General features: G+C 38.6%; 1 non-coding gene across 1 annotated transcript; it reads right to left on the reverse strand.

Moving 5' to 3' along the window:
* Positions 1-3,853: 3,853 nt before the first annotated feature.
* On the reverse strand, positions 3,854-3,926 carry Trnaa-agc. The gene has a single exon. It is a non-coding gene; the product is annotated as a tRNA-Ala (tRNA).
* Between the last annotated feature and the right edge of the window lie 759 nt (positions 3,927-4,685).

Genomic DNA, 4,685 nt, shown 5'->3' on the forward strand with positions numbered 1-4,685 from the left:
AATGTGTACGGTGTCAATGCGCTTTCAATTAAGTCGATTATTCTGTGTGTATAAACGTAGTATATGTTTAACTTCAGTTGAACCCACATAGGTATGACCGTTTAGCTGCACTGTGATCAACTTGGCGTTGGCTCTATTCAAAAAGATAAACCTGTATAATACCACCCACTACTCCCCAGTACTGACTGTGTTCTGAGTTTACATACTGGTAATTGAAAGACTCGAAAAAGATTGACCGAATCTTTGCAAATAAAAGAGCATTACCTAGACAGATATCTTGCGTACAACTGGTGTTTTGGTACAAATACCCTTTGTCTTCCCTTAGTGAACATTCGTTTAGATACCTTTTGAAGAGGTCTACTTGTATAATATGACATGTTTTCTGTTCTACCTCACACGGAGTTAACTGCGTCATAAGTCCAGAAAAAAAAACACCTCACAGTTTCCTGCTTCCTGGACCATCTCTATGTTATGGAATTTATTTCAAAAAGACCTTAACAGCCTGGAGATGGCCTGCTAGAAGCGATAGACGTTAAGCTCCAACAAGGGAGATGATTTACGATATGCACCTTTCGAATTGAAGGACCCGCCATCAGGGCATTACAGTGGTCCCCTATTATCTCAAACCGAACTATCTTTCCAAACCCACTTGGCTATGAAAGAAATAATTTTCTTACAGGGAACAGGGCACGGATGCACAACTCTTACTCGATCCGGTTATAATTAATCATCAGTTGGAATTTAGCAACAAATATTGACAAACCGCCATGGATAGCCATAAAAACTTCGATCACTTGATTGCATTGCGAAAGAAGCTCAACGTTAATTTTCTGTGTTTTCTTGCCAATTAATAAATGTTTCAGCATTTCTATGTATGTTCACATGCATGTCTGTACATATTGGTGGGGTAAAAGAAAATCAAGACATGAACAAATACGCAATGCGTAGCCAGGCGGACATTAACCAAAACCGCATGGTATTCCATACCTTAAGTAAGTACAATGTGTGTGTGTATGTACGTAAGTCTGTTTGTACGTATACGATCAGAGTATAAACTCGCACACAGGTGTCAGTAGATATGTAGCAAGTTATGAAAAGAAAATTCGTACATTACCGCGCGCTTGGAGTAGCTGATTTCACACTTCAAAAATTGAAAAGAAATGTTGCACTATTTGATAGATACATTTATTGATGCCCCGAGTTGGGTTAGGTGGCAGCCCCGTGCAACCGGCGCTATCTAGGACAATTTGGAGATTATCTTTTGGCATTCTGAACGGCTCCTAATACTTAAACGATAAAACTTTCCGAACCGTTTATAAGTATATTTACAAGTCCGGCAAATCTCAAAGCACCAGAGTTCCTTCGGGCTCCTAAGGATGTGAGAGCCGAAGTGCCGCAACGTTAGCCTCGCAAACGCTGGCCACCTAAGAAGGTAGCGTTGAGATGATTCCACCTCGTCATCTTCCAGGCAACTGTCACGCACGGATACCGATTGGACAGTGACACATTAAAGCCCCCAGAAAAAGTGAGAGCTATGGCTTTGTGAGTTTGAGGAGTGCTCTCGACCGCCCTCTCCGCACCCTCGGTCAGACGGACCTTGGGATCGCACATGTCCTGATATTGAGGCCCATCTAACCAAGAGTGTACCGAAAATGCTCAATGGCACCCCCAGCCGCTCTTTATCCGGCAATAACGATTCACGAGTGCTTTTTCTGGCCAATTCGTTAGCCACGCAATGTCGCTGTGACCCGTAATCCAAATAACCCTAATACAGAAGTATTCCGACGCGACCGAGAGAGAGAGCATACATTCCTTAAACAAGTTAGAGCGCACCTCCAACTCGCTCAAGGCCCTGATAGCCGCTCGGCTATCAGAATAAATGCTCACCTCCCTGACGGTCATAGCACTGTGGAGCAGTGAATCTACCACCTCCCTGATAGCAGCCACTTCCGCCTGGAATACACTGCAGAAGTCCCGGAGACTGAACGTAATGCTGATGGAGTGCTCCCGCCAGAAGACCCCACCACCAGCCCTGCCGTACAGTTTCAATCCCTAAGTCGGTAAGCCACTCGGTTTGCCTGAGCCTATTATTTAGGTGCTCAGAGTACATTTCCAAGAGTATTGACTGTATGTGACATTACCCAGATTCTATTTATGGTTTATGTCTTGCAATTTGACCAAAGTACTGAGACATTAAATGAATTTGCGTGTTTGTTTGCCACACAAAAACTAATATTTGCGGATAAATATGGTCGGTCGGTTGGTTCGACAGCCGAATAGCAATAAAGTGGCTGGAGTGAGCTGCCCCCAGGCAGTGGCATAAGCAACGGTTTTTCTAGTATAACGCAGCATTAAAATAGTCGAATTTGTTTTCGCTGACTGCGACACAGACAGGAACCACATTTTGATCATTGTGGAGTTGCGTTAGTAAAAAAGGGTAGCAAAAGTGTATGTGCATACGGCGGGAGTGGGAGAAATTATAAGTCCACTTTTGCTTCTGGCGGGAAATCGTCTGCTTGATTGTTTGAAAACCTCATCTTTTTTGCATATTTTACAGTTTACAGTGACTCAAACAAATATTCACATTTTGATTTTCACAATGTTTTTTTCAAAGTTAATTTCTTTTACATAACCATATAATATAACCGTTTAAATCACAACATAATATAACCATCAAACATAATCAAAATTTCAAACTTTATACAAAATTTAAAAAATTTCAACAAATTTTTCAAAAATTTTCACACTTTTCAATCTGAACGTCCACAACCATAAAATTTTAATAAGACATTTAAGATATTTCGTCAGAAATATGTCTATGTAAATTGGAATTCTGTTGACCAACGATACTCTCCCATTTTGAAATTGCCACCAGCTGTACTATAAAGTTTTAAAGACAGACTCATCATCGAAGCGGATCATTGTTTCCGCCAGGGAGTGAAGAGGAAAAAGTTCTTCAAATTTATTTCAGTTACTCGATCAACCTTGCTATGAAATGCCAGATCATTCAAGAACTTCATCGCGGACATAACACTTTCGTTAGATTATTTAAGACGATGTTGGAAGTATGCCCACCGAACCATATATAAGCAGACAAATCGTGAACGTAAATTGTTGGCTAAAATGTTGGACCAAAATGTTTCAATAAAAACGAAGTTCGCCGGGTCTGCTAGTGAGCTAAAATACTAGAGATTCAGGCTAAAAAGTTCGTAATTTATTCAATTTTACTAAATTTTTTATAAAGTTTGAAACTTTGATTTATGAGGTTTAGGACAATAACAGGAACAGTAATTTTATAAAAAAAAAAAACTAACAAAAAAGTTAACTTGAAAAACTGTATGAATATTGAAGAATATTAAAATATGAACACTCGTTTGAGTCACTGTAAAAAGAAAACTTTGCCTGAAATCTCTACGAAAAAAGTGCTAGTTTGATTTTATATTTTTTTAGGCATATACAAAAAGCATAATTATACTTTAAATGCGGGAGAGCATATAGATAATCAGAAGACTTACGAATCATTTCTGTTTGTTTACAAAGCCAAAGAGCAACGGTTAAGCATCTGTGAGTTTTGAGCAACTAATTACCAAATGCCGTCTGCCAAGACCTGGATTGCACTATATACAAGGAAGTATAAGATTATTTCCTTCAAACCACCCACACCTCTTTAAAGGGGTAGACCTTTCTCTTCTAGCCTTCTCCTAGTAAAGCTCTCAAATTAATTTTAAACCATCCTTCGGTAGACGTATAGATAATAATAACTAAGTAATATAACTGAGTTAAAAACAACAAAACATTTTAAAATAAAATTAAAAACAAAAAAAACGAAGTAAAAAAGATCACAATCCACAGTTGGAGATGCGGGGCATCGATCCCCGTACCTCTCACATGCTAAGCGAGCGCTCTACCATCTGAGCTACATCCCCTGGTGGCTGCCAGCGCGATAATTGCTAACATGAAACTTAACCGAAAGTAGTTTTCGCACTGCTTTACCGACATCACTAATAACTACAACAATAGCCAACAAAGTCAATCAACCACCGAACAGGCAGACGGTTGACTATGTATGACCAGTGTCGTTTATGTGTATACGCGTTGATAAAAAATATTCATACATACGTACATGGCGCGCACACCGTCTTCAAAAGAGTCATAACTCAAAATTTGGAATATTTGAGATTATGCGCTAAAAATGTACGCAGAGCTTTTATTTACCTTTCAGCAAAAGCTGACGCAAATTTTTGTTATAATTTGTTAAAAAAAAGCCTAAGATAAAGTCGCCCTTGTCCATATGACTATCATGTGCTTAGAAATAGTTTTTCGCATTTTCTGACAAACGTATTACTTTCGAGTTGTGACTCTTTTGAAGACGGTGCGCGATGTGTATGTTCGTTTGGCAGCAATGGATGGTGCGTTATTGGTTTTTGAAAGAAAAGCTCTAGGGCGAATTGTATAAAAATAGAAAAAAGCTTCTTGACTGCGTAAAAATTATGAACTACGTATGAAAAAGCTTTTTAGTAAAAATACTTTTAAAATATATGTGTGTTTGTATGTATGAATGTAGGTATAAAAACCTATTGCTGATTTTAATGAAGTTAGGTCGTTCACAATAGCTTGGTTCCATTTTTTTTTGTATTTTATGGGTTTTTAAGCAAAATTTAAAAAATTTCAGTTTATGGGTCCGG

This window comes from Rhagoletis pomonella, unplaced genomic scaffold (assembly GCF_013731165.1).
Source record: "Rhagoletis pomonella isolate Grant_MI unplaced genomic scaffold, Rhpom_1.0 Rhpom_scaffold_00001, whole genome shotgun sequence".
In the NCBI taxonomy this organism is placed as follows: domain Eukaryota; kingdom Metazoa; phylum Arthropoda; class Insecta; order Diptera; family Tephritidae; genus Rhagoletis; species Rhagoletis pomonella.